Source organism: Varroa jacobsoni, unplaced genomic scaffold (genome assembly GCF_002532875.2).
Source record: "Varroa jacobsoni isolate VJ856 unplaced genomic scaffold, vjacob_1.0 scaffold_1280, whole genome shotgun sequence".
NCBI lineage: Eukaryota > Metazoa > Arthropoda > Arachnida > Mesostigmata > Varroidae > Varroa > Varroa jacobsoni.
The window spans coordinates 522,082-541,797 of NW_019214182.1; the positions used below are offsets into that span (position 1 = coordinate 522,082).

Consider the following 19,716-nt stretch of genomic DNA (forward strand, 5'->3'; position numbering starts at 1 on the left):
TTCTCTCTCTCTCTCTCTCTCTCTCTCTCTCTCTCTCTCTCTCTCGTTCAGTCCGGCTTCTGACTTGATACATCCTAAAGGTAACGTCACTTTTTTTTTAATATTTTGTATTCATTTGGATTGCTGCCGTAATCGTTCTAAATATTATATTTATCTTCATAGTTACTTTTCAATTTCAACTCAAATATAGGCAACTTTTCTCTACTTGAGGCGTTGGTTTTTCAGTCTTCAATTATCATCCAAACAGTTCAATTGAACACAATAGATTCAGGTGCATATTGTTGTAAGGTATTATGTCTATTTGATGTAATAAATATCTGGTGACTGCCATTCGCGCTGAAGCTTTTTTATCGATTTAGAATAACCTCCTTGTTTATAAATTGCCCCTTTTACGCTCTACGTATCCCTCCAAACGAAACGCTCTGGACCTTGTTAGCATAAGTAAATGACCTATAATAGCAATGAAGCAAATAAAAAAATAAAAACAAAATAAAAATTACGGAAATCGATGCTCCACGCACCAACAAATTAGCTGAGCAAACCGTTCGTAGATCTACTCCATAGGTACTAATTTCTATCCACCTCTCACCAGCTTCATGTTTTATCATATCATAGCAGTGTTATCGTTTCTTGACGCCAGGGCTAATTGGTGTGCCTCAGGATACAATCGCAGATTTATCAGACGCACGCAGTGAGCAGAACTCAGCTGGAAGACTGCTACTAAATAAAAAGATCAGATCACACTACATCTGCGCCACATGGTTCTTGCTGCTTTTGACAGGTATATACGGATTCAGAGTCACGTCCCATCTGTGGACACGTTGCTCCGACAGCCACTGTAACCGGCCTCAACGATAAGCGTTAGACGTTCTGCTGATTTCGCTTGAATGTTGTTCCACAACCTTTTGCATCGCTCCTCTTTTGTCTCCTTAACTTTTTTCTGCAATTCAATTTATTCTTTCGTCAGTTCGCTTCTGCTTAACCCCGTTCAATGTCGGTACTTTCCCTCTTGCAGCCTCGCTTGCTCATCTACTGTTTTCCCATTCGTCGATTCGTACCGTTGTAGGGCGTCCGTCATCTCGTGTATGCTTCGACCCAATTGTCGGCGGCGTGTCTGTCAGACTATTGGATAACAGTTTCCCAGTTGAACGAACGAGATGGAGACAAGATGGTAAGTTAAGGTGCTGACACAGCAGATGAACAGCTGTAGAACAATGTTTAGGGGATGGCAGCGTGAGGAAGAAGACGTCTTCGTTCAATGGTATCTATTGATCAGCATGCGCTGGACGGTCAACGCCGCTTGACTTGCTGCTGCCGCTAGTTCTCCTGCCAACCCTTTTCTGTGCTTATGTTCCTTTTCATATTATCGTAACAGCTACACTGTTGCTGATGTTGAACGAGCTCCCAGCGGCCGTTACCCTTTTATGACTAGCCCCACCTTTAATCCTTGAGCCCCCAGAGAGAGTGCCAGTTTGGAAGAGATTCATTAGGAAGTCATATGACTGAAGGGCGGGCGGCACGCCCAAAGCTACTAAATAACTACGATCTACAATAACAAACAGAGGAAAATTGAAAGGAGACAACAAACGTTACCGGCACTTTTCTGGCGTGGAACGATTTTTCAGCATCGTTCGGAAATAACAGCAAAAATTAAATGAATAATATTAGAGACAACAATGCCAATGACGAACAGTATAATAGAGCAATAAACGGAATGGTAAAAGAAGTGAGAAATCAAATTGAAGCGTAACAGCAACGGCGACATTATCAAAGTAACAGTCTCAAAAATAAAATCGATGATGACGGTACTTAAAAAAGTCAGCAAACTACCCCTCATTGAAGTCTAGGACAAAGACTAACGCTTTCATGATAGCTCATTCACTCGTTAAAACCAGCGCAAAAGACGAACAATGGTACAGAGATTAGGGCTTAGAAGGTCGATATGCGGCCTTGAACTCACCTGATGAAAATCTTAAAAATACAGATAGCTCAACTCTCGATTGGTTTGTTGGCCTGAGTAAATTTTATAGAAACAAACCAACGGAATCGTCGATGGGATGAAGGTGCTCTGAACGCTTAAGATGAATAGAATAGATGGAAAGAAGGATTCATCTAGGACGATCTGTAAAAATAGGGTGTGGTAAATGATTTATTATATCCAGCCGTGTCTTTTATTAGCCAGCCTATATATTTATGTGAAACCTTTTTAGCACATGTATTCTCACAAATGACGCCTGTCTGTTCCACAATAGTCTTTGTTTTTCAGTAGGCCGACTTAATACACATACGTCCAATAAATGTCGGGGATTTGAACTATGAACGTGGCTGAAATTACGGTTGAAGACCGACTCTCTATCGTCATGAGGTAAATTAGTTGTGTGATTACTTACCGATGACGCCAAGCGTAGGCCACAAGGCGTATTCGACGTAATTCCAAGGCTGGAGTAACCTCGAAATCTTTTTGCTCGACACGATAACAAAGTTAATGGACCAATGTTAATCCTGCCGTGGTAAATTTGGCAGAAAAGCTAACATGGAAATGTTGGTGAGCTCTTTTAGTGACGTCCATGAGAATGTACATATCGGCGAATACAAAAAAGTAATCTTCGAAATTGATTTAATTAATCGAATTTACTGATTGAGAATTGATTTAATTAATAATCGGATTCTGCTTAGCTCTTCTTTTATATTCACCGAATATGTCAGCTACTACGTATAGGCCTATCCAGGGAATGATTAAGACTATCTAATGATCGAGGCACTATATTTAGAGAACTCTGCCGTGTATGTCCTTTAAAACATCGACATATAGAAGCAATGTAAACTGCACTTTCTAGGCTTGTCTATTGTGAACAAGGATTCGTACAGATCTCAATCATATCTACTTATCAATAGATAAATGCACTATACAAAATCTGGCACGTTCATAGTCGGAGACCATGCTTGAATATCCCTAACGCTGCTTTCCTATCTGCTTCACGGACCGTTAATTGCGTAAGAGAAGTTATTCTTCCAGAATAATGATATCTAATGAGCGACGTTCTCTAGCGTTAGGTATTACCTCGCGGAAACGGCCAGCCTTTAAGTTAGCTGGCTTAACTGAGCCGGATTTAAGCACGAGTATTGCAGCTTGGTGATCTGTTTGTCGGGTTCTTAGGGTACTAAGCCATGGATCATGTAGTTTGCACTGGGAAACCTCAGCTGCTTAACAGTAAAAAGCAAACAAGCAGCCGTGTAGGTTGTCCGACGACTCGTCCATGGAACCCTTGCTCGGTGTCCATCTCAATGCATTCGACAGTATAACGGCTTCTTTCTCACTGTAAATGACTGTAACTCCAAATCTATGTGGATTATACGTTCTAGATGCAGCAAGCTAACTAGCTTTTATCACTACTATCACCAGCAGCGTACGGCTGCTACAAGCCGTGGCCATGGTATTGTAGCAACGTTGACTGAGTACTTCCTTTTCTATATAGCACGATAACTCACTGTTGGCCGTATTCACGCTGTTTGTCCTCTTTGTCCCTTCGCCCTGTTCGTGCAATGTGTCTATGGCAACGCATGCCTTACTGGCATTTCTCTTTAATGAGCTGCTTGCCACTGTGTGGGCTTGCTTAGAACGTTGCCTCTCCTATGTAATAGATAGATAGATACAAGCTCCGAGAATCTTTGATTGACGTCGTTGTCTGTGCTGGTGTCCACACCACAATTATAAATACTGGTAGCATTCTTACATTGCCACACGTACCCATTCATGGTACTGAGACCAATGCTGTCCCTCACTAATACTCTATCACTCAGCACAATTTATCCATTCAGCAATGTCTACTGCTAAGGTTGCCTCCACCAGTGAGCGCTACCACTGAAGCCTGGCCGGTAGCCTGTAGCAGCAGGACTATTGCCGCCACCACCGCCATTACTGCTGCTGGTCCTACAACGATGACGGCAGCGGCCATCAGCAATTGCCGTCTTAGTCGCACTAACAATAGCTATTTGCACTACTGCCACTGCTACGCGTACAATTCTGCTGCGACTGCCACCGCCGCCGTCGGCGTTTTGTCGTCCTCGTTCCTTCTCTCATTATAGTCACTGTCCCTTTCCCATTCACGAGGGCTCCGCTGTCATCGGTCGAATGGCGCTCGTCGGTGCCGCCGCTTTAGCAGCCAGCGGCACATCCAGCCACCGCGCCGTGAGTTAGCCGAGCCTCCCCAGCGCTCGCTGGAGCTGCTGTGTAGCAACACCAGATATACGTCGGAGATAGAAGACAGCGTCGATTATAGCAAGCGAGTTTGTACAGCTAACGACAAACAGCAATAGAGAACTGGTTATAAAGCGTACAATCGAAGAGACAGCTCCGTGTCGTGAAGGCATTCGAGCTTCATTTTGTGTGCCTTCACCGCTCGTGCCTAAATGCTAGTGGACGGTCGTCGACTAACTAGTCTGCAGGACGACTAACAACCTGTTTATGCTGTGTACGTGTGTGTCGTTCTTTCTTTTTCTTTTCTCTTTTTTTTTTTTTTGACTATCACAGCACTACTTCGACTGCTGTTGAAACTTCTATCAGCCGCAGTAGTAGCTCTAAGCGTTGTCCGGCGTTGTTCGTTCTATTGGTTCATCGAGTGGAACTTGCCTATGTTGCCATACCAACGTAAACACAGAGGGACATCGTTCTCGGTCGTCTGAAATGGAGAATACCAGCCCCAGGAGCCTCGAATGAAGGTGGCCAGTGACAGGAAGAAAAAACGCAAAGACTACAATGAGGTCAGAATAGAGACAACGAAAGGCAAACAGACATTAGAATGTGCGAAATCAGCTGTGCAAACATTGCGCGCATAGATGCGCCGTAAAGAATCGAGTACAGGTAGTATCGGAGCAAGGGATTCACAATTGCATCGGTAAGCGATGTCTACCATGCGGCACAGTGGTTCTGAGCCCGCCTTTCTGTTTGTCTCTCCGGTAGGTAAAATGCGCAACAGGGAGTGCCTGTCAACCTAAAAAGTGGCCGTAATCTGTTAGCGTCTGATGTCCTCGTGTGAGTATAATGCGGCAGATGGAGGAAGATTTATCGAGCGACGAATTTCAGTCGACCGACGATCGATCCTCAGCAGGTATCACGTCGCCTAAATAGACTTCGTTCCAGGCACATCTTATGTCTGCCTGCCCATTAGCTTCCATCGAAACGACATCACACACACACAAGGGACGATGACTCAATAGCCGAAGACGACCTATTTTCGAATTTGTGAATAATGCGAATGAGAAAAACCCCACTGTTAACCCGAACGAGATTGATACAGTTAGTCTTAAACGGGCTAGCGGGTCCACTGCCTTACAAATGGTGCTTTCCTGATTAATGGAGCTACTCCGTAAAATTGCGTGAGCAACTCTTAAACCCCATATGTATTGTAAGTCTCAGATCAACATTAACTCGAGGAAAATAGAACATCTTCTATTGTTATAATTGAATATGGTTGTATATTTGGCGTTCTGCGGCAGCGGTTCCACAACGCTTTCAACGGAAAGGTTGGAATAGATGGTAAGGTTAAATAGAACATGTGGAGTCTTACAAGAGTAGACAGCAATCCTGACGCGTTTAAAGTGTGTGCTTACGTGCTATCTGTTCGTTACGCCTCTAACCAGTGTCGCCAGGATTTTACTTCAATCATTGCCTTCTCATCGTTGTATTCACACGAGTTAAAGTCGATCGGATCGGATTCCCAAGACCCCAGTTTCGTCAGCTGTTCTCGTGGATTTTTATCGCCAAAATATTGCGTATTCGTTTGTTGCTTGTTATTTGTTAAGTTCATGTTGATTGGCACAGTTTATTGTTAAAAAGAAGCCATTGGCAACGTCATTCTTTTATTATTGTCATCGTCGGATATGACGGCCTCCTGCGTACGCCACTTTGGATAAGTGTCCTACCGCACGCATCGCAAACGCTGCGGTCTCGTTTTGGATTTAAAAAAGTGATTTCGTACTGCCCTGGATTATGCTCCTTCACTCGACTAGAAAAATCATCGACACAACACACGCCGCACCGAAGCATCCTTTGAAAAATGGTATGTACATCCAGAGCAATCAGCACGGGACAGAATCCCTTAACATGAAACATGAAATGAATTTTCTACGAGGTTCAAATGCCAGTCTAATCTCAGTAGGGTTTCTTATAATATGCCAGTGATTGTTCCAGCGTCAAAGTGGTCCGACTCTGTGCTATTAGTAGTTGAGAGTTGCTAGCTATGCTTTTGAATACGGCTACTCGCTGATAACATTTTCGTACGTTACACTCGTCTTGACACACAAAAGTGTTTTAGGTAATGAGAACGTTTTTATGTTCATGCACATTTGTTGTTGTTGAAAACCAATATTGTCGGCTGGTATAGACTCCACCCATAAAGTTTTTGGTAAGGCGGTACAATTTTAGGCTGAAGAAAGTAAAACGATTTACATTTTTTTGGACGCATCAGAAAAGTCATGGTCACTTCTAAATGAGAAATATCCCTGTTGTACATTCTGCTTCGACACTCAATTGTGCTTTTTTATTAATACTGTTATTATTGCATAGTATTCATTTAACATGGAAGTATAATATGACTGTTATTGATGGCTTGTCTTAAACAATCGAATTGAGCTGCATGCTTCTAATTGCCAAATGTGTAGGTCGCATTCTGTCTATGCGAGATCCGCTTCCTGTCATCTCCGTCGTTACCGTGGACTCACAGATCGATTCGTTCCCTGCATTTACATATGGTTGTCATTTCAGCTATCTTTGCATGATACCGGAGTATGCATTGTTGATGTTTAAGACTCTGAAATGGTCACGATAGCTCGAAAATAGTCAGCGTGCTCGCATCTCCAAACAAGACATATCGTTTTTGTCCGGTCGTGCATTCTATTTGCTTGAACCTTCGTCCTGTTTTCTCACCATTTTTCCGTGAGCAACGCGTCCTTTTCACTGCTGCACTGGCGGCCGCCATCTTGGATCAGGTGGTTGGTTCGTTTGGCGCTACGTTGTTGCTGTGCTGTTACCACAAAGTGCTGCTGTGTCTGTGCTGTGCTGTGCTGTGGTTAGCGCGAACGTTTGAGCAAGGGCTTGGTTCCGTACTTTGCTGCTGTGACTGCTGCTATTGCTGCGTGCCGTTACAGTTTATCTGGCGTCTGCGTCTGCCATTTACACGCTGTTTCGCCGTTCGCCGTTCGCCAGCTGCAGTTAGCTTGCGTCCGCTTGTTCGATGGCTTCTGTCGTTGCAGGCCCTCAGCTAATAATGTTTCGAACGAATCGTAGAAGAAGGGATCAAAAAGCACGAGCCTGGGCTCGGCCGAGGCGGAAACACCTGACTCGTGCCTTCGTGTGAGCGACGCACTGACTGACTCAGCAGTGGCTAACGGCCTACGTAAGTCCAGTGGGCCACTGGCTATGCGCCAGTTTGTGCAGGCGGTAATGTGTGGTGACGCTGGTGATAAATCCCACACAGTACAGCAACTCGCGCTGGTAGCAACAACAATATGGCACTATCAGCAATGCTTGATGTGAAACAGCAGCACATGGCATCGGGTCCACCCGTTCCATTCGACGTCGTTGGACAATCACAACAACGACGACGGCGACGACAACAGCGGCGACGAGTAACGAAGATGCTGAAGAAAAAAGCAGCGAAATTTGTGCTGTTTGTACCGTAATTGACGTCGAAGCGGAGATCGACAACAGCGACTAAATGACAAGGGAAGCCATCCATGGCTGGGCATCGTCGACGGCGCTTATGTGCACCAAGCGACGGACGCACGACTTCTGTGTCCTTATGGATAGTAGGTACCACTGACGGACGGGAAGGTTTCTTCCACCATTTTTTCCTTCTACCGCCATTGACGGCAACACGAAAAAGCGGCCGCAGAAGGTGCAAACGGTAAGGACGTGGTAGGCAGGGCGGAATAATTTTTTCCGGACTTTCTTTTATCTGTGCCACTTCTGCTTTCTTTATAAGCTAACGAAGGGCGCGAATAAACGTCGAAGTGGACGAAATAAGAAGGTCAAAGCGTGCGCGCATGAAAAATGCCCCAATGTATATGACGGTGCTGTATAAAGAAGCATTAGGATAAAAACGAGAAAGGGAGACCCTAAGGAACTATGTTCAGAAAATGGCCTGAATCTGAATTTTTCTCCAACATTTCTCTTGTGTTTAGTTTGGGTTTTGGGTAGTTGTTTATTTTTTTATACTATTAAATACTTGTACAAAAATACTACTAATACGGGGAAGAACGCACGCGGGGCCTGATGTGGTCTCAGGTGAACAGAACTTTGCTACCTGAAAATAATTTTCAACAACGTTCTGTTTGCGCACAGAGTGACGCGAGAGAGACCTAGCGTTCTGGATGTGATAGAACGGTAAAATTGATTGAATCATTTAGTACGGATTTATTTGGATTTCATTAACTTCCGTGAACCACCAGCATGGTTGGTATCTGCACGTCATAGTAGTCGGTCACATCAATCACCACTGTTGCTGTATACATAATCGTAGAAAATCTCATGATGTTGAAAGAGTTTGGCGTTTCAGTTTTTGGAAAGATGACTGAATAGGATGCCACATTGAAGAAAGCGTAATCCCTGAAATTCGGCGTTCAATAGTAACATACGGATCTTATTAAGTAGTAAGTAAAAAATATTCGCTGTTCTTCTTGGATCGAATGTATTTCCGCCCGTATATAGCGCCCAGTAATAGTGGCGTCCTTATATAAGCAGCTTTCATTTTTATCCGTTTGGCCACAGTCTGAACTGAATCAACTTTTTTTTTCTTTCTCCTGTTGGTGAGAACTCATTTGAACCCTCTCATAGTAACTTACCGTTATTATGTCAGGGGAGTGTCATTTGTGTTCCTGCCGCTTGCAGGTAAGGAAATACGTTCGTTACATGTTCGTACGGTAGTAGTAGATGCGTTTTCGATTTCGATGTCGTTTATCCTGCAGAGCACATAATAAACGCTAAAGCCGTCATTAACATTTTTTTTTGTATCTATAAATACGAAATCTATACGTTTTGTATTTATAGAAATTGTTCGAGATTTGTTCTCTGCGACGTCCTCTTGACAAAAAATAAATGGAGTTTTAAAAACCGCAAACGGTGACATCTCAAAGGGACAGCGTGAGTGTGAGAGAAAAAGAGAGGGAAAAAAGTTACCGTCGCTGAAAATGGCGTAAGTTGTCATTTTTCATTTCCGTCAGTTAATACTGTCCATCTCTCCCATGTCTATGGCCTACTAGTGCGAACTGACGGGAACCAGCCACTATTAGAAATACCGCTAAATAACACTAAAATAGCTAGGTCAATCAATTCATATAGTCGTCACAAAAACATTCCTAGCGAACAGTTAAGACAGTGAGCTACTTTTCATTTGAGAGGATAGCCAGGTAAGTTGGAACTACTCCGAGACTTCATTCCCACGGCGTCAGACGGCAAATAACAATAATCAGTAGCAGCAATAGAGTCGCTGTCGCCGCCAACTGTTCTAGTGGTTACAGCGGCATAATTTAAAACGTCCAATGAGAAATCGATAACAAATCAATCAAATTTAGACGTGTTGCAACGACTGTGTATGCAAAGTCTGTGTGTATGAATACTGTGCAGTAAGATGGCTTAAATGTTTACTTACTAATTTGAGAAACCATCTAGTTACCGCATGTCTCCGGTTTGTCTGCCGTCTATCTGTGTGCTCACTAATCCAGATACAACCATAGCGACAGCAATATGTTGAAAGAAAGCCCACGATGTCATTAACAACGGCTGAAGCAAGTACGATTTTACGGGAACGATAACCACTACTACTGCTACGACGACTAACATGCGCAGGTAGACATCTGACGACCTAATTTATCTATTATTTTTTATGCCTTTAGTGCACTATATTAGCGTTTATATGCAGCGTATATTTCTATTTACGTTTGAATATAGTAGAGTAGAATCTAAAAATGAACATGGGATGCGTATGATACACGTTACGTACATGACACACATACGCAGAGTTGCTAAACGACTGATGATAGGCCGCGCTTAGGATTATTCATCAAATTATGACGATCATTCCGATGCCGCTACCAATGATTTAACGGCAGAATTACTTTTGCTGCTCGGAAACAACTCAGTTCCGCTATTCTGTATTGGCCCTGTGTGGGTGGGTGTGCATGTGCGTACGTTGTATAATAGTGGGGACTAAGATGTGTCTGTACTGCCCGACCCGTTTGCAGTTTGAGGCATCTTCTACACAAAATTCGACACATACATACATACATGCATATATTCATCTATCCACACATCTTCATGCTCGATCATCCATCGTTAGCAAGAAAAGTTTAAGAATCTTCGCTGCCAATAAAAAGGAAGATCTATCAAACATTATTTTCAATATAACTAGCGTCGAAATGATAGCTGTTATCGTTGTGCGCCATAGTGTGCTTGTGCCCCTGCTAGTCATGATAGCAGGGCTTTGCTGACGTTGGTGATGCCCCGTCGTACGCGGACAACGATGGCCTCACGACGACGAAGTCATCAGAACTTGTTGACTCATCGAAGGCCAGTGACGCGTTGGCAAGTGGCTGGTTACCATCCAGGCTGCCGCTGCCCCTGTTGCCGGTGGTAACGGCCACGGGAACTAGTCGGTGGTTGTGATCCGCCAGCAACAAACAGTCACACAAACATTTACTGGCCATCTTGACTGCGTCTATCCGCATTTGTCTACCCCTGGAAAGCTGCTGGTCCCGTCAATGTAGCAAAGTGCAATAACAAAGACAGAGGGCAGCTGTAGCAAGAGTCTTGTGTATATTACTTTCTATAAGAGTCGGACGCCCCTATAGGGTTAGGAGCGCCAACTCGAAGTCCTTGTCGCTATCGGTACAATAGTTGCTAAACTGCCGGCCAAAGTAAAATAGAAACGCGATGTAACAGCGTAAAAACAGTCGGAAATACAGGGGGCATTACAACAGCAAAAAACTACACGTAATCTTGATATACAACAATGTTGCGACTCCAGATAATAGTTCACATACAGTTGATTCCTGTCCAGTGGGCTTCTACTATAAATTTGTTTTCTGACTACGAAAAAAAAAAAAAAAAAAGAAGAATGAAATTAAATGAACGATACCTATTTTACTTGCATTCAAGTTGTAAATATCACGTATACGCTGTGGTCGTCGCCGATTCATGCATTGATATGGGATTCCGTGTTGGCGTTCTGCTTTATCATAGATTCTAAATGCAGGTTCCATCCATCTGATGAAAAAATAATAGTCTCTGAGCGACGCAAAATTGTTTCGTTATTGAATGGACAATGGTTCGAAAGGTACGTGATGACAAGTATCAAAACTACGATCCCCAAGATCAGTGCTTTGCATACTCAAACTATTGTGTATTTTCTCACTTAATCATAGAATAAGACGCTATAGTCTACTATATCCGCTTCAGACTGAACCGACATCAAATGACGTACGTAAAGAACCAATGGCGTCAATATTGCTTCGTTTGTTATCTATTTATTTCGATACAAAATGCCATCCTGGTGGCACTTTATGGCGACGTCAACATACATTTCTCTGTCTGAGCCAGATGTCATTGGGTACCGTAAAGCTGCAATTACCAGATGGCTTTTTGGTAAAATACAATATGCTTATTTTTCTGCACTGCTGAAAAGATTGTTTCGTCGTCATAAAGATACTTGAACAGCTAAATAAGAGATTTCTCTTTTTGCTGGGTATTCTAGACGCGTCAAAACCTCTTCTTCGAAGATCTCTCCAAAGAATTATAATATTGAGCTATAATGAATCATGCTTAGGAAACGCATAGTTTTTTTCTAGTTTATTGAGCAATGAAGGGTGATCACAAAAAGCCTAAATTAAAGTTTGCTGACATTCTAGAAAAGCACATTCACATAGCGGATGATGATGATTCTCGCTTCTTCGAAACAAATAAAACACATCTATTTTTGTTCGTTATGTCACCAATATTTAGACGGTTTCGAAAGCGAGCGACTGAAATTGGCACAGGATTCGCAGAAGTAATAACAAGCGGTAATCGAATTTTGCAGTATGGCACCTCCGCCTTCTCCCTCGTTCCGTTTATCGAGCATTACATAGAATAGGTGCTACAAAGAGGCATCGGGTTTATTTGGTCCGCGTTGCTTTTTCGATGTTCTTCCGCAGCTCAAAAATTCAATTCAATTAAATACTAAAGAGGCTCGTATAAAAAATTCCTGTGAAAGCAAATTCATGAGCCCAGTAGATTTCGATGTTTGATTCGTGGCTGGGTGGCAAGCAAATGCCAATGATCTTACAGCGAAGTCGTAAAAGGATCCCTATGCCTGTTTTTAGCCAGAGAGTGGAGTGATACGCTTCAAACAAGTCTGGTGTTTCATTAATACGCAATCCGAATAGATTGACTATTCATCAGGCACCATCGGCATCAATGGGCGGGCTTTTTTTTTTTTTCGATCGTCCCGCGACTCAACTACCTTCAGAACAGCGCCATTACAAGTCGCTATTTTCCGCATACTTACTCAATTAAAAATAGGCGTGGTAGAAACGAGGCGAGCACAGATTCTTCAATCGACATTTGCGAACCTGTCTGTACCCAATATGGCTAAGTTTTCTCTAATCAAAGATGTCTTTCGTTACTTAATGAAGTGAAGTAAATGGGACCAGGTATTGATAAATGTCGCTCGACTCTATTTTTCATAGACGATTGTTTCCGAGGAAGCTGAAAACCATTGCCTATCATTGGGAGCTAATATCGTTATCTGTCAGACAATACGAGAAATCCCGATCTTGAATACACACAATAGCAAGTTATATAGGGAGTGAATTATTTACACATGTGCTCTTTTCAAACCTCCACTAGGTTTCGCAACAGACGCAAATGGAAACTAACGCTCGTTGTCTTTCTGTATATATATCTCTGCTAGTGATTTTTTTTTACGTCAAATGCAATATAAACTCTTTTGACTATGATACGTAAATGAGCGACTCCTGGCCATTTTCACTGAAATCTTAGTCGTATGTTATAACATATATATCTGACTGATTATGTATTTATGGCTTTTTTTTTTTTTTTTTTTATCTGCCAGTTAGTACAATACTATGCGACCAGTTTTGCGTTTACCTAGTAGGTCGTTAGTATTTCGTTTCGAGGAGTCAGTCTTCGACCATTTTTCTCCTAGCAGCACCTAGGTGCTCAGATACCGTCTACTATCATTGAAGTAGTTGCGGTCGAGAAGACGATAAAAATCACGCTACAGTTATCCCACTTTTGTTCTCTTTTACGTTAAGTTCATGATACAATAATGAGAGGTGATAAGAAAGAAAAGTCATCGATGATCAGTTTTTCATAAATCTATATTTTGAGGTTTGTCCTGAATTCTCAATTTCTCTTTGTAACCATTGCAGAGCATGGTGCGTCAACCAAGCCCATAGAAGATAGTAACTCGTTGCTATTTAGCTACTAACGTCTATACCGTAAGGTTTTTAATATCGTAAACTATTTTCAATACGACGATTAGCTTAATTCGAAACTAACTAACGGTAGGTGACAAAGAACAGCGCAAACCATAAAGCTTTTACCGTTTGGCGTGCTAACGCCTGAACGAGGTTATTTGTTCTATTTATCAGCTTCGTCAGCACGATAGCTGCTCGTACCATCGCAGTTTATCGTTATCACATCCACGGGATACTTGCTAGTATTCAAGAATCATACTATATATTTTAAAGTGTTCCTCTTGGTGCCCCTTTCACGACGTACTTAACCTACCCTTATCGAGGGCCTCACTAATATGCAGCAATGACCTTCTATTTAGGACATTCGCGATTCGTACCAGATCCTCTCGTCAGGTTGACGCCCTATGACTGATTGTTGTTTCGTTTGGCCCTATCTCACATCTGAAATGAAGCTATATCCAGTGCAGACATGGCTGATAGTTATTTTGCCAGCGACGCAAATTCTTTACGGTTATGTAAGCGCATGTGACTTTCATCCTTTAAAAAGTTAAGCTAATATTAATTTTGGCAGTTATGGCAGTCCTTCCTATTTTAGTTACTTTCTTTTTAGTAGCCTTTTCTCGACCCAAATGTGGTGGCTAGTGATCTATTATCACCATGTACAACGATCAAAGTAAAGCATTACACGGTATTGTATAGTTTTATCGTTTACGGACGTTTGGCGGACACTCGATTCATCGTGCATCTGCGTGCATGCTTCGCTAGTGGATGTTCAGCGTCACAGGCGACGTTGTTGTTTCCATGTCCAGTTGCCTGCTCCTCCCATATTTCTTCGCTTCGCTTTTCTGGCTCACTATTGCATCGCCCTTGATCTACCGCACCTACTTTGTTAGACTTCTGCGTAGAGCACTTCATGCCATTCGAGATCTACCCGAGAACTTCGCTGCTTCGTGGCAAGCCTCTTTAAAGACAAAGATATCCGCTGCGGGCACGTTCGAATTTAGCAATACATATGTAGTCTATTTCGCCATATCGAATAATACATATATGACGATTAATAGAATCACAATGTTTGTGACGATAATGGCGATCACAGCGACGATGGCTGTGATGACGGTCTTCAAGACGATTGTACTGAGATGTTGGTTCTACCGATAAACGGAAATGGATTTTAATGTGGGATGGGCAGAAAGGGAGACGGCATTGCGTTGTTTTGTTGCTATTGGCTGCTGCGGTTCTTATTCTTGCTGCGCTTCTCGATCCTGTTTGATTCTCGCTGCTGCTGCTGCTGCAGCAGTTATTCGTGCTCAGCGGTTGCCTCCACCGTCCGCACGCGCGTGCCTGAAGTACCATAGTGATGAGCAATTGTCGTAAGTTACCGTTCGATGTTTCAGCTCAGTGAACGTCTCGACTGTTTCTCTCAACTTGATCCTATTCTTCATACCTCACTGATGATTCGAGGCTTCTATGGCGACTGATGACATGGAAGCTAAACCACTCTATCGCTAGCTACTGCAACTGTTGCCCATCATGCATTATTTTCGTTAGGACTTCGACGGGGGCTAGATTTACGCTTAAAACGCTAGTTTTTATGGCTAGTGGCTATCGACAGCATTGGATAGCAATGAATAAGGGCTAATCGATTGACCAACAAGAACATTCGCTTGTATAGGTTTCGGGTTTTCAGGTTGTATTGAGCCCTTTTGGCTTCGCTGTTATGCAGCGATGAGGGACTAAAATTACTAACCCGTAGACGAAGCATCACTCTGAACAATGACGTTGATGCGAAAAGCAATTGAAAATGCTGCAGTTGTTAGAGGAAGAATATGAAGTAATAAAAGCAACATTTTCGATATGGTTCTCTCCGGGAGCCGTTTGGTGCATCACTCTTTGGTCTGGGGCTTGAGGCAAACAGCTCTTTTGATTGTAACTTTTCGCCTTTCTTAGATGTGTCATTTGAGTCATCTTATCTACTTACTGAACTTTGTCGTTGTTGCCTTATCGCTTAATTAGAAGTTTTTTTCCTTTATGTTTTCGCTTTGGTACGGAAGCTTCCTGGATGTTCCGGTAATTTTTTTTTTTTAATAGTACGTATATTTTTTTCAACATTCGTAAAGCGCTTGGCTTTGAGTCGCATTCATTTCGGTGGCAATTTTGATTTAGTTATTTTGCACCTGCCTTATTAAATTGTAACGTTAATAAGCGTAAACAAAAATTATGTTAGCCAATTTTATGTCTGCTTGTTTGCTATTAGAGTTCCGCACATCCGTGATTGCAGTTCCACAACTTCCAGAAAGGCCATATGATTTTTAGCTGAGAAGCAATACGAACGGACATCTTGTTACTAGACTGCACTGGGAAGATCTTCATTAGCTTTTAGGCATTCATCCTCGACTAAAGAAGACATATACGCATGTGCTGGATGTGTAAAGTTAACATTTCTGATGCGGGTAATTATAATTTTTTTAAAATTATTTTCACAGAGTCCTAGGTTAGTTAGATTAGATTTTAGGAAATTTTCATTTAATTTCGAACTTAACTTATACTGTCTTTAACATGCCAAGCTACGTAGGTAATCAATGATTTGATTATATGGATCTGAACCGGGCAGGGGAAGTTGCTGTGTTTAGAAGATATAATAGAATATAGATATCACAACTGAAAAACTGTGAAGTTAGCTTCGGAATGTTTTATTTGGAACCTTCAGTTTATGTGACCGCTATGTCCACGCGACGACAATATTTGTACGAAATAACTTTTGGGCCATAAATTTGATATTTTCAGGCACCAGAAGCCTCCCGGACGGGTAACGACTTGTCGTTCGTTACCGGCTGTCGCTAACCTTGACTCAGTTTATTTCACTTCTGCGGGCGTAGATTTTCGACTAGTAGGCACTCTGCTACCGCCAGCAGCCGACGAAGGATTTTTGGCACATCATTCTAGTGACATAGCTTGTAGCGTACAGCTGAAGTACTTCTAACATGTTGTATCGGTCTATTAAGAGGTATCTATCACTATGCTGTCAAAATGTTTACTCAAAACACAAGCATACGTTCTACATCGTCTGTTATCTTACTAGATGTCCAACGCCACTATCTTTATATTCAGATACATTACATGTTTGCCATTTGTTATCAGCATAATGTATAATAGACAGAATCAGTATAACAATTTGGTTCAGATACAGACGGTGAATTCTGTTTCGCTGACCGACTGACGACTAAAAGAAATTGTAAAGATCCGATGTCGATCCGGCTTGCTATACTGATAGCCTTCTGTTAGCTTTTTCGTGGTTGGCAAAACAATACGAAATGAGATATCAGGCAATTGGCAGATGGATGAGCTTCGTATATAAATTGCCTCCTACAGCAACTCAAATCTATAAGCAATGAAATTTGATTAAAATTCTCATTGTTATCGCTAACGTTCGTCTGCTTACGCAGACAAGCCGACCGCACGATAAATAACCAAATGGCCCAAGATACCAAACTGCTACTCGGCGGCCTTAACCGCTTAGCTGGACTCGCCGCATCTATTGTGCCCAATTACGAATCTACAACTAACTACATTACGAGTACTGCAGTGACTGATGGCCTCAACCATTTTCGCACAGGATGCAGATTTTGGATTCGAAAATGTTGCTGGCTGAAGACTTTGCATTGTTGGTGTGGCGTTGGCTTCGTCTCCGTTGCGCAGAAAATGAGTACAACAGAAGGGCTGAATTCGGTTCTTGTTGTAAACTCTCTATGCAGACATGGCCTAAACTATGGCAGCTACGGTCAACAGATCTTCAGTGTGAGTCGTAGACCCCTATCTGCCCACGTGCCGATTCATACTTTACCTCTCTTTTTTCTTTCCCGTTTAGGCAAATGTCAAATCGTAGTAGTGTTGTTACAGCTACCATCGAAGCGAGCCTATCGGTGTATGCCTATCTCTCCGTATGTTTGTACTCTGTGTACTCTATAAGTATGTGATGGTTTTATGAAGTGCAGTCTGGCGAAAACGGGTCGTTCGGTCGGTGGACTCGTTGGACGCTTTACTACAGAAAATTGAAAAATCATTTTGCGTAAGTTTCTGTTTGCCGAAAGCGACCGGAGTCCGGCGATTTTCTGCCGTTGTTGATGACGACGATGACGGTGATGGCGTACTTAAGAACTCGCTGTGCGGCATACATTCTGTCGTGACCGTTGCTGTGCTTCTACACCTATTACCTCAGGGCTTTCATTGTTACGTCGTCTGTTGCTACAGCTGCTGGTAGTCGTATTACGGTTACAGTTGCTGTTGCTATTGTTGTACTGTGGCCATCTCTACAATTGTCTCTGTCAATCACCAGGTGGCACTGGCGTTGCTTACATCACAGACACCAAGACACGCCACCACGCGAATTCATGAAGCGGAGCAGTGCGAAGCAGCAGCAGGGACTTGCGAGCGCGGTTATTGGTGATCAACATTACTACTGACTACGGGCTAGATAAAAATACTACTCCCCATATTCATCGCAGAGCAATGATAATCCTGCTAATAGCAGCAACGAACACGACAAACGAGCCAGGCCACAATGACAAGTGGCATTTTCTGTATTGTGGTACGGCTGATCTTGTGCGCACGACAGACAGACATCCGACAAAACTACACCGACAGACGCGAACAAACTTACCCACATGCATATAATTGGCATCCAACTAGGCTTCCGCCTTAGTGGGCATAGGTGAAACCCCAAGACGCAGAACGCACACACAGGACGGTCCAACTTAGCCGAGAGAAGCTAAACATTACGTGAAGTAGGCTAAAGCCGATAGTTAATATTGTAGACGGTGGTCTAAGGTTAGAGCCTTATCTGCTTTCTTTCATATTCCCATGCTCGGAACGAGTGGCTGATGGTCGCCAGCACACGACTGCGGTCGAACGATGACGCGACTCCTCGCCTCGACTATACCTATGTAAACTATTGTAGCCTCTGGCGATGACTTAGGCTAAGGCTGTGTGTCTATCGTGCACTTAAACATGCGGCAACAACGCTAGTTGGCCACGCCGTCCTAACAAGAGCCTTTGCAGGTCTGGTCGACAATCCATCGGCGTTTGATCGTAACTTCGGTGAGTCGTCTGTGGCCACTCCTACTCTAAAAATAAGAACGGCCATGATGGATGAATAAGACAATAGAAATAAATGGAGAGATCTCAAACACTAATAGTTTTGATAAGTATCAAAGCAACAGTAACAAGCGTAACTTCAGAAAGTAAGACGGTTTACAAATGCTCCGCCATAAGTAACAATGGCGAAAAGCCACCATGCATCACTGGGTACCACTGAAGGTAATATCAACTATGGGCTAAATAATTTTTTCGGCCAAATAAATAACGAACTTCTTTCTTATCGGGGCGATACACGATGTAGGACTACTTAGACAGATGGAGCAATCTGAGCTTTAAATGACTCAATTATTTATCGACATATATATAATTTGATCAAATCTGTAATTACAATGTCCGAATTACCTGGAAATGATAACTACGATGAAAGTACTGCGGACCGTTGTTTTTTAAAACTTCTGTTACCTACATGATATGAAGCTGGACAATTTGTATTCAGATAACGCTAGAATATTAACAATAAAACATTGAAGGAGTATGTCTCGTTAACAGCGCATGCGCAAATTAATAATCAAATAAAAAAGACTGATACAAAAATAAAAGAGGAACTTTAACAAGGACATTGTAATTGCCTCTGCGAGATTTATGAAAAGCTTTCTACAACTGAACACGGATTTATGATGACAATTCAGTGTCATTAAAAAGCTGACATCCAGTTGAGTTGATATCAAATTATAGTAACAGTTATTAACTATTAAACAGCTGATGAAAAAATCAATCTTACAATATATACAATCAATATATACGTCTAATGGTTTTTCTCTAATACTCAGTAGGTTCACACGTCATCATGTGAACAAGCTCTCGAACTAATATTTTTCAACTACGGCCTCAAAGACTCGTTCCCACTAGAATTTCTTTTGTTTCTCTTTGAAGTGAAGAGGGAATGTTTGTCATCTAAACATAGACGGAAGGAAAACTGCTTACAGGTTCGTTCCAAAGCTTCCCCTCTCTTATGTGGCACTTGGGGCAACTTGACCCCCCCCCCGTAGCAGACGATTCAACATATTCATGATAACCACTATGATAAACCCAGGGTTTACTGAAGAAATTTTACACCTTCAGTATGTACCCTCACGTAGACCGCTAGAC

At 42.5% G+C, this 19,716-nt stretch overlaps 3 long non-coding RNA genes across 6 annotated transcripts in view; 1 reads left to right on the forward strand and 2 right to left on the reverse strand.

Annotated features, from left to right (window-relative positions):
* LOC111268389 (uncharacterized) overlaps window positions 1-4,143 on the reverse strand; it is an 18,292-nt gene extending 14,149 nt beyond the window's left edge. Inside the window, exon 1 of one of the 3 annotated variants that reach the window (XR_015314180.1) lies at window positions 1,961-4,122. This is a non-coding gene — a long non-coding RNA (uncharacterized LOC111268389). Of the gene's footprint in view, window positions 1-1,960 lie in introns of all 3 variants that reach the window. The other 2 variants (XR_015314181.1, XR_002685172.2) reach the window with 2 other exon arrangements.
* Window position 4,144: 1 nt separating this feature from the next.
* Window positions 4,145-19,192, forward strand: LOC111268400 (uncharacterized). Of its 2 annotated transcripts, XR_015314183.1 has the most exons (5): window positions 4,145-6,059; window positions 8,556-9,191; window positions 9,721-9,844; window positions 15,728-15,923; window positions 16,258-19,192. It is a non-coding gene; the product is annotated as an uncharacterized LOC111268400 (long non-coding RNA). The 2 variants fall into 2 exon arrangements; XR_015314182.1 differs by having other exon boundaries at window positions 8,556-9,844.
* On the reverse strand, window positions 6,505-8,561 carry LOC147752396 (uncharacterized). Its single transcript, XR_015314179.1, has 2 exons — window positions 6,926-8,561; window positions 6,505-6,809 (listed from the first exon to the last, which is right to left on the reverse strand). It is a non-coding gene; the product is annotated as an uncharacterized LOC147752396 (long non-coding RNA).
* Window positions 19,193-19,716: the final 524 nt, after the last annotated feature.